Source organism: Lepidochelys kempii, chromosome 3, assembly GCF_965140265.1.
Source record: "Lepidochelys kempii isolate rLepKem1 chromosome 3, rLepKem1.hap2, whole genome shotgun sequence".
NCBI lineage: Eukaryota > Metazoa > Chordata > Testudines > Cheloniidae > Lepidochelys > Lepidochelys kempii.
In genome coordinates, this window is record NC_133258.1 from 87,155,136 (window position 1) to 87,176,630 (window position 21,495).

The window sequence follows — 21,495 nt, forward strand, 5'->3', positions numbered from 1 at the left end:
GCAGTCACTTTTTCGAAGCCGGAAATACCATCTTTAATAAATTCAGTTTAAGGATTTGATGGACACATAAATCTCTTTGTACGTATGTGACAGTAGTGGTATAATGTCAAAGGAGAGCTTTGAGCATTTACCAGAGATCTGAGGTCAACCGGCTTGCTGTCTTTTTCATGTGCCTTTCTACTGCTCAGTCATAGAGCTGAAATATTTAAACTTAAATAAGTATTGCTCAAGCAGGATATTGAGGTCATAAGCATGAGAAGAGATTGACAACAGTCTGTTTAACAATGAAATGAACTTCTCACAGATGCTATACTTAACTGCACTGAGACTCCCTTTGCTCTCCACCCCTCACCCCAAATAAGAAATTGCATTTAGTAACAAGCAATAGCAGTTTGGCCCTTGAAGGCACTAAGCATCTTCTGAGGATTAGAAATTTTGCTCACAGTGGATGTCTTCACAAAAATCAGCATAATGTAGGTTTCTTGTAAGACCTAACAAATATTGAAAACTGTCAATACACTTTTTATGACCCTCTATGAAGCCTATTCTTTAAAGAATGCTCTAGTATCAGCATTATTACATATGATTTTGTCATGGTAAGTGACCGTACATGTGAACTCATCCATGACAGTAAACTTGCCTTCTCCCTCCCTCCAAAGCTTTGTCAGCAATTCTGCTGATCTTTACTTCCAGAATATTGCCATGTACTCTTCGTCCTTGATGCCATCTCTGCTGAAATCTTCATCTTTACCTTTGTCTCGTCTCACTGGGACTACTGCAGTTCTTTGCACTGCAACCTCCCCAAGTCTGACTTCTCCATCCCCCAGCTTGCTACCTACCTTTTCTTAAATTCCAGGAAGTGTGACTTGATTATCCTCACTGACCTTTTCCTATATCCCTTAATACTTGACTAATAGTTGTGCTCCTTATTTTTAATCCCTCCATGGTCTTGAGGCAGCCTACAGAATCTCAAAGGCTCCTCTCTCTCTTTGTGTCCTTTCCCATTTCTTCTTTTCTCTAGTACTCACCTCCACACACTCTTGGCATCGGTCTTGTTCTTGGCAGCCCTTGTCATTTGTAACACAGCCTATCTCCCCACCTCATCAGTTCCCCATTTCATTTCAATCCTCAGCTAAAATGTATCTTTTATCCTTTGAACTCTTAATTTCTCTCTCCCTCTGTAATTTTTTGTATTTAGCCATAAAGTGATTTGGGATGCTCTTTGTTTTTAAATATGCTGCACTATGTGAAGTTTGCGTGTGGGTGAAAATGTGTTTAACAAGGTTTGCATATAATTTTTTTGTGAAAAATGTATCCTGCAATGCATTATGCCCATCTGTTTGAACTGAAATTATCACAGAGTTTATTGATGTAGCACAATTGCTTTAAGTACTGAGTAATTTTAAATCCCCTGGGTGATGAGCCAAAAACCTGTCACAAAAAGAATGATCACACAATAGACAGACTCTAAATATTTTTTAAATGAGCTGAAATCCCAACATGACACTTGTCAAATCTTTTCCCCAGATATTCTAAAAGTAACTAATCAATAACGTGACATGACAACAAAGTCATTCGAAATAACACAAAATTCACAAAACTACAAGCAAGAACAATTTGAAAATAGATTGTGTAACAAAATTATTATACAGTTTTTAAGAATGAACTTGAGAATGTTCTGATATCAATTTGGCAGATTGCATCTAGTAGAGATGGTGTTCATCTCTTTTGCTTTCCTGAAAAAGGGATATTATAAAAATAATGACTGATTAATATTTTAGTCAAAAATACATCTTTATTTTGAGTGTTGTGATTTGGAAGAGAAGCATTGAAAGCATGTAGAAGGAAAACTAAATTAGCTCATGTTGTAAATTATATTCTTAGGTCTTTTCTTTTCCAGCAGTGATTTCTTGGATTTACAGAAAATGCCTCTAATATTTTCCAATTCGGAGTGCTCTCTCACTGTGAGCTTTCTTGTTATGGGGCCACCTGGGATCAAAGCTACTCTCCCCCTCCTGTGGTCTCAGCTAACTCCATTAACTCTAATTACAAACACTTCTGTTACACCAGCCAGATTTTATGGCTTCCAAAGAGTGAGCCTCATAGAGAGAGAAAGCACACTTGGTATTGCCAGTTCCCTCATCATTAGAGCATACCTCCACTTAGCTCTGAGCTGCAATCACTTTGTTTCTTGCTTGCATAATAAAAAGATGCTTTCATTGTATCTTGAAGTACATGACATCAGACATAAATCCAGCGGATGGAGTAAGCTGAATGTGAGAGATATGAGACTTTTTTTTTAGATTTGCCATGAAGTTCAGAAAGGGTTGGGTCTTGCAGTGCTTATTCACGCTGATGACATGTTTGTCTTGAAACACAATGCTGTCAAGCAAGAATGTATCATTCTATATACAGTACAGAGAGGAATGCATTGCATACTCTCAGCTTGTTCTGAAATTGCCACTTTTCATGCTGCTCATCAAAGCGATGTGAGGATGGTTAATAAAATTGCCCAATTTTCATTCATCAAGGATTACATTTAAGGACTAGGGAGTCGCCAGATTCCATCTGAAGTGAGCAAAACAATCCAATTCCCGATTCACATGTTAGCTGTCAAATGTGAAAAGAGTCAAATAAATGTTTCAGGATAAAACCAGTTTCGGTGCTTCAGCCTTCACCTCTAATGGTATGTCTACACTGCAATAAAACACCCACAGCTGGCCCATGTCAGCTGACTCAGGCTTGTGGGCTGTGGAGCTATAAAATTGCAGTGTAGATGTTCAGGCTTGGCCTGGAGCCTGGCTTCTCAGACACTTCAAGAGGGACGTGTTTCAGAGCCCAGGCTCCAGCCTGAGTCTGAATGTCTACACTGCAATTTTATAGCCCCACAGCACGAGCCACATGAGCCTAAATCAGCTGACATGGGCCAATCACAGGTGTTTTAATGCAGTGTAGACATTCCCTAAGAGGCACAGTACAGAACTCTTAACGAAGCAGGACTTAGGGCTAGAGTGACTTGGGCCACCTTTGCAAACTCCTTACCGTAGGTTGATCTGGGGGCTGGAGCAGTCTCTGGGTTAATATAGACAACTCAGGGGGGAGAGAATCTCTCTGGCCCCAACCTCCTCTCACTCCCAACAACCCCACCCCCCCAGCATGCTTCCTACCCCCAGGTTTGTATTTCCATGGAGGTTCTTAGAATACAGCCTGTGACCCTCTACCTCAGTTCCTGTGCCAGGAGAATTCTTCCCTGGACAGCTATGGGGCTTTTACAGCCCTTTACCTAACATGTGGAGGCTGGAGTGGGGTAAAAATCTCACCCAGACAGAGCATGCTCTAGACTTGATCCTTCTGTTCATCTGAAATAGAGTTCCAGGTTCACCTCTGGTAGTGATGGGAACACCAAATTCAGTTAGGACTGGTGTAAAGCCAGCCTGAGGATTAGGTAGCCACAACAAGCTCCCTGATGACCTTTCACACGCTGCTTCACGCAGCAGACACTGCATGCTGCAGAAGATCCAGTCCCCACTCTCTTCTTCCATCTTCCTTCCTCCCCTAGAACCTTAATGTCTTGTCATTCATCTTCTTTCCCATGTTCTCCCTCTCTCTCTCTCTCCTTCCCCAGTTCTGCCCAGATGAGATTCCATACTTTGACTAGGGACCGAATGGCTCGGCAGCAGTTCTACAGAAAAGGACCTAGGGGTTACAGTGGACGAGAAGCTGGATATAAGTCAACAGTGTGCCCTTGTTGCCAAGAAGGCCAATGGCATTTTGGGATGTATACGTAGGGTCATTGCCAGCAGATCGAGGGACATGATCGTTCCCCTCTATTCGACATTGGTGAGGCCTCATCTGGAGTACTCTGTCCAGTTTTGGGCCCCACACTATAAGAAGGATGTGGAAAAACTGGAGGGCGTCCAGCGGAGGACAACAAAGATGATTAGGGGACTGAACACATGACTTATGAGGAGAGGCTGAGGGAACTGGGATTGTTTAGTCTGCGGAAGAGAAGAATGAGGGGGGATTTGATAGCTGCTTTCATCTACCTGAAAGGGGGCTCCAAAGAGGATGGATCTAGACTGTTTTCAGTGGTAGCTGATGACAGAACAAGGAGCAATGGTCTCAAGTTGCAGTGGGGTAGGTTTAGGTTGGATATTAGGAAAAACTTTTTCACTAGGAGGGTGGTGAAACACTGGAATACGTTACCTAGGGAGGTGGTGGAATCTCCTTCCTTAGATATTTTTAAGGTCAGGCTTGACAAAGCCCTGGCTGGGATGATTTAGTTGGGGGTTGGTCCTACTTTGAGCAGGGAGTTGGACTAGATGACCTCCTGAGGTCCTTTTCAACCCTGATATTCTATGATTCTATGATTAGAAGCACAGGTCTTCTGCACTGGCTGGGCCCTCAGTTCTAATTACTTCAGGGCCCTTGGAGCATGAGTCTTCAGTAGAGCTGGTTGAAAGTTCCAAATTCTGAAGTTTTTCATAAAAAAAAAAAACAGAGACAAATTTGTTTTATGGATTTTTTGTAAAAACATCTACATTTTTCAACAGTCTCTAGTCTTCAGGATTCACAATCACCTTCTGCTCCTGCTGCAGCTCTTTTTGAGGGTGTGGGCTCACCCTGGAGCACAGCCTAACAGAACCAATGAGCCCAAGTGGCCCTGAAAACCCAAGATATATATGACTTTTAATCCATGAACCTGAAATTGGTTTATAAGAAAAGAAATCATCATCGTCACCCATCTACTAATGCAGAAACTGAGGCACCCAGAAGTGACACAGAGAAAAGGGGGAGCATAAGAACAGCCATACTGTTTCAGACCAAAGGTCCATCGAGCCCAGTATCCTGTCTTCTAACGGTGGCCAATGCCAGGTACCCCCGAGCGAATGAACAGAACAGGTAATCATCAAGTGAGCCATCCCCTGTCACCCATTCTCAGCTTCTGGTAAACAAAGGCTAGGGAAACTTCAGAGCATGGGGTTGCATTCCTGCCCATCCTGGCTAATAGCCATTGATGGACCTATCCTCCTTGATTTTATCTAGTTCTTTTTTTGAAGCATATTATAGTCTTGGCCTTCACAACATCGTTGTGTGAAGAAATACTTCCTTTTGTTTGTTTTAAACCTGCTGCCTATTAAAGTATAAGGTATGCCTGGGCTGCCTACCCACCACAGGTTCAAGTGCAGGGGAAGTAGCCTTTGATAAGCCACTGCATTCCCTTCTGCACGTGTTGGCAGGAATTGAGAGTAATGGAGTGCGGAATGGACTCTCTTCCCCTCCGTCCATGCAACAGGTCCACCAGCATAGCTGTACTGGCTCCCCAGGGAAGTATGCTGTACCAAGCATAGACCTGGAAAGGGGTTCTTCCCCACTCCCAGCAAGGGAGAAATCAGGATGATCACAGTTTGTCTGCTCCTGGGGCAGCACAAAAATGTGCTGCCCTTTGCTCAGGGCTCCTGACAAAGCCACAATATAGCCCTTAATAAGGCTCTTGGGATTTCCCCCCACAATATCTTGAAGTCAATGTAATTTTTCCCTGAGTTGAAATGAGTAAAAATGATGGGGTTTGACCCTAGTCTCTGTGTTTTCCTGTTATTTGTAATTATTTATCTCATTATAACACATTACACATAACAGTAACTTAGTGCTGCAATCTATATAATATGCATGAATTTAAGTGTGACAGCATTTTATTAGAAATAAAATAAATACCAACATCAGGTCTGTCTTTCTTTCTCAAGGAAAAAGCCTGTCTGAATGCGTAGGGAGGACTTCTGTAGAGCTTCCACATAAGATTTTTCCATTACTAAGTTTGTCCAAAACCTGCATGGTTCATGAATTCTTTCCAAAGTGAAGTGTGTGGTAGTTGCACTTATTAATAACAGGGCCTTTTTTTCTGAATCCTGCTTACATGGCATATTTTGAACTTTTGGTATTCACTCATTGTAAGTAATCTTCTTTGCATGATCATTTTTTTAATTAGGCAAAGCATGTGATACATCGCTGAATTGTTTTCAATCTTAACAGTATTGATTTTTAATGTCTGGTAATGACAAATGATGTCTGGTAAGGATATTAAAAGTTTACCTACATATAAACTTCACTTTCCATTTTGTATTCTATGTACTGCATGTTTGTGTTCAATGGGTTACATTTCCAAGAGCAGGCTATAAAATTGGACTGACAGTTTAAGCATAAAAACGAATGTGAAAAAGTATATATGCATGTAAAATCACAAGCTCAGATCTAGAGGTCAGGGTGAAGCCCATTTGAAAAGGTAGCCAAATATCAACCTAATTCTACTCTCCCTTCTCATGCAAGAGTTCCATTATGTTTGCATTCACTTTGTAATTTGAGCTTTGTGTCAGTCTTCCTGCATGTGCTGCGTTGGGGGGGACATTAATTTTACTGCAAAGAAAGAGCTGCCATCATTTTTCATTTCGATAGGATGAAGGGCATTCTATAGCAACCAGCTTGGAATGTTGCATGTCTGTCTGAAATATTTCCAGGGAGCACAGATACAAGGTGTGATACTTGAAAAACAGGCCATCACATATTTTGGATAGTGTCTAGAAAAATTAATAGGATGTCCCTGGTTATGAGACCTGAGACAATCCCTCCTGACAGAGTAGATCTGTTACTCATCCAACGGGGAGCCACTTGCTGTTTTCTCCCCTCATTCTTGAAGGAACAATTGAAACAATATGCCAGCAGGAACAGTAACTCCAGACACATTCCTGTTTACTATGGCCCCAGTACAGCATGGAACTGAAACACATGCTTAACTTTAAACACATGAGAAACCCCATTACACATATTTAAGTACCTTGCTGAATCAGGACCTTAATAAAGTAGAACTGCAACCAGAGATGAATAAATTATCCATTAGATAACAAGTGCTCGCTCTGCTGGCTGGGGTGCATGGGGCCAGGAGCACTGGACACCTCCCCTCCATCCCCTGGAGGAGCAGAGAGATATCAGCGAGGAGCAGCTAGGGCAGTGCTACATCTGCTCCCACTCCCAACGGTCTACTCTGTTTGTGTCTGCATGTTTGCACATGCACACAGGTATAAAAGGGGGGGGGGGGCGGGGAAGGTGTGGCTTCTTTCTCATTCCTTTCCCTGCCACCGTTCTTCACCTTGACTCTGTCATAGGGACATGTGTGGGAGAGGGGTGAGCTATTTCACTCCATGTCTGGACACTGGTGCCTGTCCACCTCATTCCTGCTGCCACTGGGCAAAGAAGTTGGCTGCACATTGGGTAGCCATGCTGGGTTCTTTGTTCCAGCAGCACCCTTATCTAGTGAGCTGAATCTCCAGTGATGCTGCAGGCTAGGCTGATCTTTCATTTGGAGTCTAGAAGAATTTTTTCCCACATGGCAAAACTAGTAAAGTGCTGTGTGGGTTTTTTTCACTTTCCATCCAGCATCCCAGAACTTCAGTTTGGGGGTTTACATTACATTTGTCACAACTTTGGTGGATTCCAGTGCAACTGGTGGGGGGAAGAAGGAGTCCAGTGTGAAGTCCCTATCACCCAATGGGCTGCTGGGCATAGGCCCCAAGCACGACATTGCATGGTGAAGGGGTATGGCTCCATGTCTTATAGAACATGGGTCGCCCCATACCTCATCTCTCCTAGTTCCTGTGAAGAGAAGGGGAAAGGGTTTGCATTCTGGCTCCCAGTCCTTGTCTCTGGGCAGGCCTGACTGTGTAGAGGGGTGCTAGCCTCATACAAATTTTCAAGTTGGGTCACTGGTGCCCATTTAGTTGGGTCATTGGTGCCCAACTAAATTTCAGTCTTTATGGGTAGTTTGAGGGGAGCTTTCTCTCAGTTAATAGCTTTAATAAAGTTTCAACCTCTGCATTTAACCATACTATGGTGTACATGTGTCATTGTTCCCATGTCCTCACAAGTCTATTATAATTAAACTTAGAGCTGGGAACTGGCAAATAAATTAATCTATTAACCACATGTAATTTTTATGCACACAGCATATTGAGGAGGAGATTGCCATCATATATAAAATATAAAAAAGAGACCAGGGCTCCTTTTTACCTTTATTTTCTAATTTAAACATCAGAAAATCATTTTAAGGATCAGGAGATTTTCAAACTGTCCTCAAATAACTGCCAAAAATTTACAAAATGTCCTAAATAGTGCAACGTGAGGGTGAATGGACTATTAGGTGAATGGACCAATTAGACTATTAAAAATTTACTACAAATATTTAGTATTGTTTCCCATTTATACTGTGAACTGTTACAACGTGAACATCAACCAGTGTTAATTATAATGTTCCTAATTATTTACCAGGCTAGATCAGCAAATTGAGTCAGGAACTTCCATCACAGTGGTGCTTTGTGGTAATTTTGGAAGAACAGATAGATTGCTATCAAAAGTATGTACTTAATTTGTTGTCCACTGCAGATGTGTCAGCTGTTTCCAGTTTCTGCTGCTGGATAACACCTATGGATTATTCAACCCACTTTGGCCTCACTAAATGGTCAGTCAATGCAAGTCATCTCTGGAGAAGCTACTTTTACCTTATTTAATTCTACACATTCTACTTTGAATAAACAACATCCCCCGTCTTTCTCAGAGCTTGTCTATGCTACAAAATTAAATCAACTTTATCTAATTTGACCTCAGACCCCCGAATTAATGAAGTCGATTGTGTGTGGCCACACCATACTCATTGTCTCAATGGAGTGTGTCCTCACTAGCAGCAACAGCATTGATGCCCAAACAGTGCATTGTGGGTAGCTATCCCAAAGTGCAACTTGCCGCACTGTGTATTGGGAAGTTTGAGCAATGCCTCATCGGACCAAAACATTGTCGCAGGGGAGAATGGGAACATTGTGTCAGCATCCCATGATGCACTGTGCTCCCTCCCAAACATCAACAGCAAACAACCCCATTGTTTTCATGCCTTAAAACTGCCATGTGTACACCATAACCCCAGAAGCATGGAGCCTGCTCAGCTGTTCACTCTTGCTGTGAACATTTTAAACACCTCACACCTTTTGCAGTTATTTCCAGAGCCTATGTAGGGTCCACTGTGTGGAACATAGTGATGTCCTGCATGCAGCCCTGCCATTTTCAAGCCATTGAAAAAAACAATTCACAGTTGTTGCTGGCAGTCACAGAGCATCTGCACTCTGTTGAGTGCTGTTTCTGGTCCCTTGAAACAAGCACTGACTGGTGGGACCGCATAGTTTTGCAGATTTGAGATGACGAGCAGTGGCTGCAGAACTTTCGAATGCAGAAGGCCACCTTCCAGTAATTTTGTGCAGAGCTTTCCCCTGTCCTGCAGTTCAGCAACACAAAAATGAGAGCTGCTCTGACAGTGGAGAAGCAAGTGATGATTGCTATTTGGAAGCTTGCAACGACAGAGAGTTACTGGTCAGTGGGGAATCAATTTGGAGTAGGTAAATCAACCATGGGAGCTTTTGTGCTCCAAGTGTGCAGGGCCATCAATCAGCTTCTGCTACAAAAGGTAGTGAGTCTGGGAAATGTGCAGGACATAGTTGATGGTTTTACTGCGATGGGGTTCCCTAATTGCGGTGGGGTGATAGCTGGCACACATATCCCCATCTTGGCACCAGACCACCTTGCCAAAGAGTACATAAACCAAAAGGGATACTTTTCAATGGTGTTGTAAGTGCTGGTGGATCACAGGGGGCATTTCACCTACATCAATGTAGGATGGTCAGGAAAGATTCATAACGCATGCATCTTTAGGAACTTGTGTCTATTCGAAAAGCTGCAATCCATGACTTTCTTTCCAGACCACAAAATGAACATTGACAACGTTGAGATGCCTATAGTTATGCTGGGGGACCGAGCCTACCCCTTGCTCACATGGCTCATGAAGCCATACACCAGCTGTCTGGAGAGCAGGAAGGAATGGTTCAACTATAGGCTCAACAAGTGCAGAATGGTGGGTTGAATGTGCCTTTGGTTGTTTAAAAGGATGCTGGAGAAGTCTACTAACAAGGTTGGACCTTAGTTAGGAGAACATCCCTATTGTTAGAGCTGCCTGCTGTGTGCTCCATAATATCTGTGGAAAAAAGGGGGAACATTTTCCGCGGGGTGGGCAGTTGAGAGAGATCACCTGGCAGCTATTTTTGAGCAGCCAGACACCAGGGCAATAAGAAGAGCACAGCTCTGCGTATCCGGGAGACTTTGAAAAGATGTTTCAGTAATGAGTCCAGTAATGTGAGCTGCTTGTCTGCATTGTGCTCTCCCAAACCTTCACCTGGCTTGTATCACACTCCCTATAAAGCCAACCACCTGCCCAAGCCCACCGCTTCTACTAATAAAGAACATTTATTTCTCAAATCCATTTACTTTATTTAACAAACAAAAGTAAAGAGGAAGAACAGAAAGAAAAGGTAACCTTGGGGAAAAGGGTTGTAAAGTTGGAACGGGAAAAACATTTTCAGCTGTGTAACATAACATTGTATTCCAGACCATCAAAGGTCTGTGAATGGGTGCCTTCTGTTCCTTGTACCCTCTCTCCACCCCCAAGTTAAGTGAAAGGGATAATGGACTTTTCACCCATGCCTCATGGAATGCTTCGGGGAGGGTGATTCCGTGTGAGGCAATGCTGGCTGGCTGTCCACCAGGGTCTGCAGAGGGACTCTACCCTCCTGCTTCTGTTCCTGCAGACGTCTCAACATGTCTGCTTGGTCCTTCATAATCCAAAGCATCTCATCCTGCACCGCACGCTCTCGCTCAGTGGAAGCTTTTCTGCTCTCCATGTCCATGTCTAACTTCTTGGATAGTGAAATCCTCCATGCTCTCAGCTCTGTGTCAGCTGTCCTGGAGGTGTTCATTATCTCGGTGAACATGTCCTCCCGCGTTCTCTTTCTCCTCCTTTTAATCACCGAAAGTCTGCTTTCAGATGTTGATGAGCTGCCGAAGGACACATTTCCAGCTGTCAGTCAGGGGAAAAAATAAAGGACCCATTGTATATGAATAAAATGTTTCCATAGCAGGGCCGTTTTCATTAAAAAAAAACCAAAACAAAAAAAAACCTTAGTACACTAGGTGTAAGCCATAACATAATCAGAATCTGTAACCATTCACTATGCTGTTTTGCTGCTCCAGCCATGGTGAGTAGGCCTCCCCCCGGGTCATGGGTGACCACACTTTTAATGAAGTTTATGGCAGCTGAAGTCGGGAGCGCAGGTAGCTAGTCGAACAATGGCCCTTCCCTATAGGACCCCGAGAAGCTGTTTACGAACAGGATTGGGGGAGGGGAACATTTTCACTCCCAAATTGCGGAATCTGTCATGTGGGTCCCCAGTCCCCTATCAGACACTTTAAACTACTTGCCTACCCAGGCCAAACACAGTGAAGGCACATTAGCAGCTGTGTGGTTTGGCGATCCGGAATCTGAGGGGGTGGGGAGGGTCTCCATGCCCTTTTTTCTGTGTAAGAGAACTTTTAATGAGAACTTCACCCATTTCTCCTCGGAGACACTATGTGATATCAGTCTCCTGAGGGTAACAGAGGCGGAAAGGAAGGAGATCCTGCAAGCATCTGGGTATAGACCTGGTCCCTATGTTGCTATGCTGTGTACCACAATGATGCCAGCAGAATTAATTCAGGAGTTGCATGGGAAAGTGTCCTATCATGGTGGAAATTTTTTTTTCTTTCATCAAATTAGTGATATCACAGGTCATTAAGCAATTGCAAAGAAAGTATCCCAAGAGCGCTTCTCAATTACTCTTCATTAATGAATCCAGATCCCAATAACAAAATCTCTATATATGCTCCAGGAAGGTTGCTGGCAGGTATGTGATATTTGCCTTATTTTGTTGAGCTTATAAAAAGAATTGGGTTCCTGTCTAGGCAAATTTCACAACCAAAGATGAAGACAACATAGGCTGAGACACTCTGCTTCAAGCTATACCAAGCATCCTACACAGCAAGGGACAGTTTCTCTCTGGAACCTTAACTGAGAGCACTGGGAAGGGACAAGGTGTTAATAGCTTACCACCCTTTATACAGCTCATGCTAAGGAATGGACCAGATGTAGTTCTGGTCCCTGTACTCATTGGCGCAGATGGGCTGCTTCCCCTCTACGCTCTCAGGAGTTTACAGTGTCTCATGGTGACAAGAGAGGAAACTAGCCATTACCTTACTCCCTTCTCTACACAAGCCAGAGGATTAGAAGTGGAGCATGGGAATCAGTGGTATCCCATGGGGGAGTAGCAACTGGTGCATTCAAGAGGGTATTCTAGTTCTTTGAAGAACTCATCTGTTAGTTTGTCCAGAGGTGACATCTTAAAGACACAATTCACCCTAAATTATCTAATACTACTGTTTAATTCCATTGTGACATTGATGTAAAAAATAGAGCAAGTCAAAAACTTTTCATCAAAATAAGGGGGATTTTTTGACAAATGAAAAATTTCCATGAAAAATGTCCATTTTACTTGAAAAAGTTTTTTGGTTAGCTTTTTTGTTGGAAAAAAATATAATTTCCCAAATAGTTCTTGTAAAACTTTATTGTGCTGTGGTGGTTATCTAACTCACTCTCAAACTTCATGCATTTGAGGTTCACCCAGAAGCATTAATGTAAATCAAAAACATTAACTTTTCTCGGCATGTGTCTCACTTCCAGAGCAGTAGCAGGGAAGTCCTTACTATACAGGGTGCTTGGTATAGTGTGAAGCAGTCTCAGTCTCAACACTGTGGTAGTTTGAACTCAACCAAAGGTATGTCTCAAAATTCCCGAGACCCTTTTATTTACAGAAATATGCCATGGGAAAGCTAATGGATCTTGTGTGAACCCAGTTGTATATCTCATATTAGAGAACATTTAAACCATAGTGTTACAAAATGGTCAGTTCTGCTGTTGTAATACATGAATGATACCACTAATGTTATTAAAATTCTAGAACAAACTCAGTTTCTTTCTAGCTACCTATGTATGTGGCCTCCATCACCATAGTACTTGAATAGCTCACAGTCTCTCTCTTCTTTCTTAGCCTGTAATATGTAGTTACTGAAATTTGTTGCAGTGTGAACAATTTTTGTGAGGGCAAGCAAAGTTAAAGAAATGGCATTCAGAAAGGAGTGAGGTCTGTGGCCATTCTTATGTTTGGCAGTAGTGCATTTCACAGTCTAGGCCAGGGATTGGCAACCTTTGGCACGCGGCCCACTAGGGTAAGCCCCCTGGTGGGCCGGGTCAGTTTGTTTACCTGCAGCGTCTGCAGGTTTGGCCGATTGCGGCTCCCACTGGCCGTGGTTCGCTGCTCCTCGGCCAGCACATCCCTCGGCCCGCACCGCTCCTGTGAAAGTTCTGTATCCCACACATACAAGTCTCCCCATATTGGTCAACAACAGTTCAGTTGTTCCAGTGGTATGCAGCACTCACGGGAGGCCATAGAGGTGGAGGAAGAGTCAGTCTGTCAGATGGCCAGAGCCACTCTATGGCAATAACTAATCCTGGAGGTCACGACTTCATAGATCAGCATGGCCAGGTCCATATCCTATAGGATCAATATAGTTGATATGTGTAAGTGGGAGGGTGGGGGGTTTTTGGGAGGTGGGGGGAGGGGAAGGGGAGTTTCCATCATGACTGTCTGGGCATGGAGATGTAAAAGATCTTTGAGACTGAGGAGCAATTGACTATCTGAGGGCAATTAAAGTGTATTCCAGAAGAGGCAAGTTTTTCAAAGTGCTTTTGTCTTCATATCAGCATCACCTCAGTTTTGGTTAGGTTCAACCAATTGGGATTAGACAGTGAATGACTTATTTTATTTTCAAATTCCTTAAGGATTTTTATTACACAGTTTTAATGGGCCTTAATGTGCATGTGCAACAGCTGGATTAGCACAATAGATTGGAGCCAGTACAGTCTATAAAGTCAAGAATCTGTGAACTAACACAGATTTACATAATGGACCATATTGGTTCAACAGGAGCCTTTACAATGTAAGTGAGTAAATCATAAATTTTGGACATGTACCAAAATACATATTTACCTGATAAACAATAACTGGCCCAAAGGAGCCAATCTGGTAAATAACATGGGTACTAACAGCTGAGAAATATTCATAGAATATCTCAAGTATTCTTACAAAGGAAATAACAAACAACTTTTTTTAATCACTTCAATACATCTGAGAGACTGGAATAACCTTGTAGGAAACATTCTGATCTCATGGGCAAAATGAACATGTTTGCTTCATAGCTCCCGTCTTTCTTTTCTTCAGATTAAACTACAAGAAAACTTATGTTTAATTTAGAGATATCAATTAATTGCAGTTAACTCAAGCGATTAACTGAAAACAAATTAACTCGATTAAAAAAATTAACCGCAATTAATTGCAGTTTTAATCACACTGTTAAACAATAATAGAATACCAATTGAAATTTATTATAAACATTTTGGGATGTTTTTTCACATTTTTAAATATATTGATTTCAGTTACAAAACAGAATATAAAATGTACAGTGCTCACTTTATATCCAGCATGTTCTCTGGAATGGTTGTTGAAGCCTGAACGGGCATACAAATGTTTAGCATCTCTGGCATGTAAATACTTTGGAACACAGGCAACAACAGTGCCATGTGAATGCCTGCTCTCACTTTCAGGTGCAAATAAGAAGCAGGCAGCATTATCTCCTGTAAATGTAAACAAAGTTCTTTGTCTTAGTGATTGGCTGATCAAGAGGTAGGACTGAGTGGACTTGTAAGCTCTAAAGTTGTACATTGTTTTGTTGTTGAGTGTGGTTATGTAAAAATAATAATTCTACATTTGTTAGTTGCACTTTCACAATAAAGAAATTGCACTACAGTACTTGTATGAGGTGAATTGAAAAATACTATTTCTTTAGTTTATCTCTTTTATAGTGCAAATATTTTAAATAAAATATATAGGGCTGTCAAGTGATTAAAAAAATTAATTGTGATTAATCGTGTGATTAATTGCACTGGTAAACAGTACTAGAATACTATTTATTTAAATATTTTTGGATGTAGAAATGTAGAAAATATACAAAAATATTTAAATAAATGGTATTCTATTATTGTTTAACAGTGCGATTAAAACTGTGATTAATCACTTTTGTTTTTTTAATCTTATAATTAATTATGATTAATTTTAAATCATTTGGCAGACCCAGTTTAAATAGCAGTAAGAGTGTGCTTCAAACTGACAAAAATCCAGGAAATTTTAAGCTAAGGCTGAGATTCTGTCTTCAGTTCATGTTGATATGCTTATTTACTAGGGCTGTCAATGAATCGCAGTTAACACATGCAATTAACTCAAATTTTTTTATTGTGATTAAAAAAATGAATTGTGATTAATCGCAATGCTAAACAATAGAATACTAATTAAAATGTATTAAATAATTTGGATGTTTTTCTACATTTTCAAATACATTGATTTCTATTACAACACAGAATACAAAGTGTACAGTGCTCACTTTATATTATTATTTTTGATTACAAATATTTACACTGTAAAAATGATAAACAAAAGAAATACTATTTTTCTATTCACCTCATATAAGTACTGTAGTGCAATCTCGTTATCGTGAAAGTGTAACTTACAAATGTAGAATATTTTTGTTACATAACTGCACTCAAAAAGAAAACAATGTAAAATTTTAAAGCCTACAAGTCCACTCAGTCCTACTTCTTGTTCAGCCAATTGCTAAGGCAACCAAGTTGGTTTACATTTACAGAGATAATGCTCCTTGCTTCTTATTTACAGTGTCATCTGAAAGTGAGAACAGGCATTCACATGGCACTTTTGTAGCTGACATTGCAAGGTATTTACTTGTCAGATATGCTAAACATTCATATGTCCCTTCATGCTTTGGCCACCATTCCAGAGGACATGCTTCCATACTAATGATGTTCGCTAAAAAAATAATATGTTAATTAAATTTGTGACTGAACTCCTTGGGGGAGAACTGTATGTCGCTTGTTCTGTTTTATCCACATTCTGCCATGTATTTCATGTTATAGCAGTCTCGGATGACCACCCAGCACATGTTTGTTTTAAGAACACTTTCACAGCAGATTTGACAAAAGGCAAAGAAGGTACCAATGTGAGATTTCTAAGGATAGCTACAGCACTCGACCCAAGGTTTAAGAATCTGAAGTGCCTTCCAGAATCTGAGAGGGACGAGGTGTGGAGAATGCTTTCAGATGTCTTAACAGAGCAACACTCCAATGTGGGAACTACAGAACCTAAACCATCAAAAAAGAAAATCAACCTTGTGCTGGTGGCTCCTCTCTGCTTTGGATAGTTATCAAGCAGAACCTGTCATCAGCATGGACACATGTCTTCTGGAATGATGGTTGAAGCAAGATGGGACATATGAATCTTTAACACACCTGGCACGTAAATATCTTGCGATGCTGGCTACAACAGTGCCATGCGAAAGCCTGTTCTCACTTTCAGGTAACATTGTTGTCACAGAGTCCCTGGGCAATGTTCTGGAACTGCTCCCTAAAAAGCCAGGCAGGACTCTGGTGAAGTCTCCTATCTGTGAGCAGACTGTCTGCAGGGCAAAAATCTCACACAGCTTCCACCTTCCTGGATCTGACTTTGGAGCATTCAGCATCCTCTGCCCCTCTGTGCGCTTCCCACAACGAGTCCGCCCAGGCGGGGTCCTGGGGAAGCCAGAGGGTCCTGCACCTCAACTTCACAGTCAGACGTGACTCTTAGCCAGCCAGTAAAACAGAGGTTTATTAGATGACATGAACATGGTCTAAAACAGAGCTTGTAGGTACAGAGAATAGGACCCCTCAGCTGGGTCCATTTTGGGGGGCAGTGAGCCAGACAACCACGTCTGCACTTCACTCCTCGTCCCCAGCCAGTCCCAAACTGACTTACCCTCCAGCCCCTCTTTCTCTGGGCTTTGTCCCTTTCCCTGGCCAGGAGATCACCTGATTCCTTTGTTCTCCAACACCTTTAGCTCTCACCTTGCAGGGGGGAAGGACCCAGGCCATCAGTTGCCAGGAGACAGCGTGTCAGCCATTTATGTACACTGGCCCTTTGCTCTGCAACAATTACACCCCCTTATCCCACCACCTAGAGACTTAAGAAATGCATAGGGGAAACTGAGGCACCCCTACAGTATTCAGAGGAAACATTAAGAACAGTCCCACTTCGTCACAATTGTAAACAAGACATGGGCAGCATTATCTCCTGCAAATTGTAACCAGACTTGTTTGTCTGATTGATTGGCTGAAGTAGGACTGAGTGGACTTGTAGGTTCTAAAGTTTTACATTGTTTTATATTTGAATGCAGTTATTTTTTTACATAATTCTACATTGGTAAGTTCAACTTTCATGATAAAGAGATTGCACTACAGTACTTGTATTTGGTTGTTATAAAAAATAAATATAAAATGAGCACTGTACACTTTGTATTCTGTGTTCTAATTTAAATCAATATATTTGAAAATGTAGAAAACATCCAAATATATTGAAATAAATGGTATTCTATTATTGTTTAACAATGTGATTAATCGCCATTAATTTATTTAATCGCTTGACAGCCCTACTATGAACCCCCTCTTTCCACGAGGCTATGAGCAAGGGATGGGATATCAGGTTAATGTTGAATTTTCTGGCTTCTGTCAGTTCATGTTACCACCTTAACATTATTTAAACATGGGCCGGGGGTGGAGTGTTGTATTTAATAATAATATGAATTTACAGTAAACCCTTTCTCTTATGCCCACTGATTGCTGAGCAAGCTACTTTTCGGCAATTGAAATTCCAATTAACCTAATTTGAACTGTGTTTGCATATGTTTGGCTTTGAATTCAAATGTCCTATCCAGTCATATATCCCACAGGTCTCAAAGAAATTATTCCATCATTCCTGTTCTCTGTACTTATATAAATTTGTGATCAATGGTATGTCTGGAAGCACTGACGCTAATACACATCCTGGGAAAAAAACGTGGTCAGAACAGCTGTAAGCTCATGCTTCATATCCAGCCATCAGGGCCTGGCATTTCTAAAGGGGATGTGCAAGTATGCAGCTCAGAAAAGGTGTACCTTGGTTGTTTTTTTTTTCTTTTAGCTTTTATGACGGTCCATTTGCCTAAGAGAGGCTCAGAGCACATTTCTGTCATTCTGCTCTGCTTCTGTAATAGTTCCTTTACTAAAAGATAAAATGAAAAAAACATGCACTTGGCACAGCCATCCCTCCCTTTTCAGATTCTGAGAGAGTGGTGGCTTCTAACTTTTAGTCCAGGGAGATTTTGCTGCCGTTTCAGACTGCAGTGGAAAAACATCTAAAACCACTGTATCCATCTTCCATTGTTTGCAATCACAGCAGCAGAACATAAGAGATAGACAGAGATACTGATTACAAGAATGAAGGTACTTTAATTATAGAGATACCTGCTGGCATAGCTATATTTAAAGGTTGGATGTGTTTTCAAGATTAACCCCTTTCATAGGAGTTTTTGACTTAGCAGGAAGAACTGTTATAGCAGAAATAAGGGAGAGACAAGACAGAACTGGGCGAGGGGAATCAAATCAGTATCTTAAATGTCTGTATACTAATGCAAGAAGTATGGGGAATAAGCAGAAAGAACTCAAAATGCTAGTAAATAAACACAACTCTGACATAGTTGGCATCACGGAGACTTGATGGGATAATATGCATGACTGGAATATTGATATAGAAGGGTACAAATTGCTCAGGAAGGACAGGCAGGGAAAAAATAGCGGAGGTGTTGCCTTATATATTAAAAATGGATACACTTGGACTGAGGTTGAGATAGAAATAATAGACAGTCTTGTTGAAAGTCTCTGGATAAGGATAAAAGAGGTAAATAACAAGGGTGATTTCACGGTAGGGGTCTACTACAGGAAGAAGAGGTGGATGAGGTTTTCTGTTTTTTTTTTAAACCACTAACAAAATCATCCAAAGCTCAGGATTTGGTGATGATGGGGGACTTCAGCTACCCAGACATCTGTTGGGAAGATAACATAGCAGGGCACCAGATTATCCAACAAGTTCTTGGAATGTATTGGAGACAAATTTTTATTTCGGAAGGTGGAGAAATCTATGAGTGGGTAGGCTGTTCTAGATTTGATTTTGACAAATAGAGAAGAACTGGTTGAGAATTTGGAAGTGGAAGACAACTTGGGTGAAAGTGATCATGAAATGGTAGAGTTCACTATTCTAAGGAATGGTAGGAGGGAGAACATTACAATAAAGACAGTGGATTTCAAGAAGGTAGACTTTAGCAAACTCAGGGAGTTGGTAGGTGAAATCTCATGGAAAGGTGAAAAAACAATTGAAGACATTTGGCAGTTTTTCAAAGAGACATTATTAAGGGCACAAGAGCAAACTATCCCACTGCATAGGAAAGATAAGAAGTATGGCAAGAGACCACCGTGCCTTAACCAGGAGATCTTCAAATATCTAAATCTCAAAAAAGAGTCCTACAGAAAATGGAAACTCGGTCAATTTACAAAGGATGAATATAAATAAATAACACAAGTACGTAGGGACAAAATTAGAAAAGCCAAAGCACAGCATGAAATCAAACTAACTAGAGACATAAAAGGAAACAAGAAACAAGAAAACATTCTACAAATACATTAGAAGCAAGAGGAAGACCAAGGACAGAGTAGACCCATCACTCAATGTGGGGGGGAGACAATAACAGAAAATGTGGAAATGGCAGAGGTGCTCAATGACTTTGTTTCGGTTTTCACCAAGAAGGTTGGTGGTGATTGGATGTCCAAAATAGTGAATGCCCGTGAAAATGAGGTAGGATCGGAGTCTAAAATAGGGAAAGATCAAGTCAAAAATTACTTACACAAGTTAGATATCTTCAAATCACCAGGGCCTGACGAAATGCATCCTAGAATACTCAAGAAGCTGACTGAGGAGATATCTGAGCCATTAGCAATTATCTTTGAAAAGTAATGGAAGACAGGAGACATTACAGAAGAGTGGAAAAGGGAAAATATAGTGCCCATCTATAAAAAGGGAAATAAGGACAACCCGGGGAATTACAGACCAGTCAGCATAACTTCTGTACTCGGAAAGATAATGGAAAATAATTAACCAATACATTTGCAAACAGTTAGAAGATAATAAGGTGATAAATAACAGTCAGCATGGATATGTCAAGGACAAGTGCAGAGTCCAGCACTTAGGACGGAAGAATAGGGACTGACTAGGGACTACAGACTAGGGACTGAATGGCTAGGCAGCAGTTCTGCAGAAAAGGACCCAGGAGTTACAGTGGATGAGAAGCTGGATATGAGTCAACAGTGTGCCTTTGTTGCCAAGAAAGCCAATGGCATTTTGGGCTGTATGAGTAGGGGCATTGCCAGCAGATCAAGGGACGTGATTGTTCCCCTCTATTCGACATTGGTGAGGCCTCATCTGGAGTACTGTGTCCAGTTTTGAGCCCCATACTACAAGAAGGATGTGGATAAATTGGAAAACATCCAGTGGAGGGCAACAAAAATGATTATAGGACTGGAACACATGACTTATGAGGAGAGGCTGAGGGAACTGGGATTGTTTAGTCTGCGGAAGAGAAGAATGAGGGGGGATTTGATAGCTGCTTTCAGCTACCAGAAAGGGGGTTCCAAAGAGGATGGATCTAGACTGTTCTCAGTGGTAGCAGATGACAGAACAAGGAGTAATGGTCTCAAGTTGCAGTGGGGGAGGTTTCGGTTGGATATTAGGAAAAACTTTTTCACTAGGAGGGTGGTGAAACACTGGAATGTGTTACCTAGGGAGGTGGTGGAATCTCCTTCCTTAGAAGTTTTTAAGGCCAGGCTTGACAAAGCCCTGGCTAGGATGATTTAGTTGGGGATTGGTCCTGCTTTGAGCAGGGGGTTGGACTAGATGACCTTCTGAGGTACCTTCCAAACCTGATATTCTATGATTCTATGTCAAACCAACCTGATAGCTTTCTTTGACAGGTAACAAGCCTTGTGGATAGGGACGAAGTGGTAGATGTGGAGTATATTGACTTTAGTAAGGCTTTCGATACTGTCTTGCATTACCTTCTTATAAACAAACTGGGGAAATACAACCTAGATGGCCCTATTATAAGGTGGGTGCATAACTGGTTGGAAAATCATTCCCAGAGAGTAGCTATCAGTGGTTCGCAGTCATGCTGGAAGGGCATAACGAGTGGGGTCACACAGGAATCGGTTCTGGGTCCAGTTCTGTTCAATATCTTCATCAATGATTTAGATAATGGCATACAGAGTACACTTATAAAGTTTGTGGATGATACCAAGATGGGAGGGGTTGCAAGTGCTTTGGAGGATAGGATTAAAATTCAAAATGATCTGGATAAACTGGAGAAATGGTCTGAAGTAAATTGGATGAAATTCAATAAGGACAAATTCAAAGTACTCCACTTAGCATGGAACAAACAGTTGCACACCTACAATATGGGAAATGACCGCCTCGGAAAGAGTACTGCAGAAAGGGATCTGGGGGGTCACAGTGCATCACA